The sequence below is a fragment of the Carlito syrichta genome, unplaced genomic scaffold (assembly GCF_000164805.1).
Source record: "Carlito syrichta isolate Samal-C Ts95f unplaced genomic scaffold, Tarsius_syrichta-2.0.1 Scaffold315650, whole genome shotgun sequence".
NCBI classification, from domain to species: Eukaryota; Metazoa; Chordata; class Mammalia; order Primates; family Tarsiidae; genus Carlito; species Carlito syrichta.
In genome coordinates this window covers 72,122-73,335 of record NW_007259746.1, presented here as the reverse complement: position 1 = coordinate 73,335, position 1,214 = coordinate 72,122, and the positions used below count along the sequence as shown (strand labels likewise).

The window sequence follows — 1,214 nt, the reverse complement described above, 5'->3', positions numbered from 1 at the left end:
GCAGCCGTGCGAGGGGGCCCGCTCCTGCCTTCGGTGTGCGTCCGTCCGCCGCGTAGAGCGTCGGCTCCCCTGACGCCTGGGGGCGCCAGGCTTCGTGAAAGCGCTTCGCGCGCGCGCTTCTCCTGGCGGGCCCGGTCCTCCTTGGCACAGCCCCCGCCTCCCGCCACAGGCCTCCGCTCATAGCCACCGCCTCCTTTCCAGCCGCCGGCGAGGATCTCGTCCTTCACCCCTTGTCCCTCGAAAGCGTGGAGAAGCCGGCTCGGCGGCTCACGCCTGTCATCCCAGCACTTTGGGAGGCGGAGGCGAGAGGATTCCCTGAGCCCGCGGGTTCGAGACTCGCCCGGCAACTTGGCGAGACCTTGTCTCTGCAATAAATCAGGAGATTAGGCAGGCGTGGTGGCGCGCGCCTGTGGTTCCAGCTACCTGGAAGGCTGAGGCGGAAGGATCGCCGGAGCCCAGCGGGTCGAGGCTGCCATGGCGGTGATTGCGCCACTCCACTCCTGCCTGGGCGACAGAGACTTTGACTCAAAAAAAGAAAAAAAAAAAAGCGTAGAGAATGGTGATACATTTATAATCATTGTTCTTAAGCAAGGTGTTGCAGATGTCGCTCTTTTTAAAGTAAAATATTTGTAGATTTGCACTGAAATAATATATAATAAGGTTGGACAACATGTAAATATTCTTGTTTGAAGTTTTTTTGGAGATCTTGCAACGAGGTCCTGTTGAAAGCGCCTCTCCCTAATATGTTTTAGGAAAAACTTGTACCCCGTTTTAAGGCCTGTGGACTTTGCCTTTGCATAGGCAACTGTTTATGGGGCTTAACACCAGGGGAGATTCCAATTGCATCCTTAATCATGACTTCTGCTCTCTGACTCAGGGACCTTGGGTTCCAGGATAGACCTTGGACAAATCCCAAATGCATCTCTCAAGAGCACAATGGCACAATTTCCCCTGCCTTTTTTTTTCTTCCCTAAATTGTTTCTTTAGGAGTTGCAGTCAGTTACGGGAGGTAATTTATCTATTTAATAAGTAACAGGGTTTGGCTCTGGCTCTGTGGCCCACCCAGGCTGTAGTGCAGTAGCGTGATCATGGCTCACAGCAGCCACAAACTCCTGGGCTCAAGCAATCCTCCTAGTCGGGCCTCAACCTCCTGGGTAGCCGGGAGTACAGGTGTGTGCCACTATGCTTGCCTAATTTTTTTTTTTTTTTTTTTT

General features: G+C 53.0%; 1 protein-coding gene across 1 annotated transcript in view; it reads right to left on the bottom strand.

The window, feature by feature from the left end:
- Window positions 1-1,214, bottom strand: part of LOC103275728 (REST corepressor 3-like) — a 25,798-nt gene that overhangs the window by 1,010 nt on the left and 23,574 nt on the right.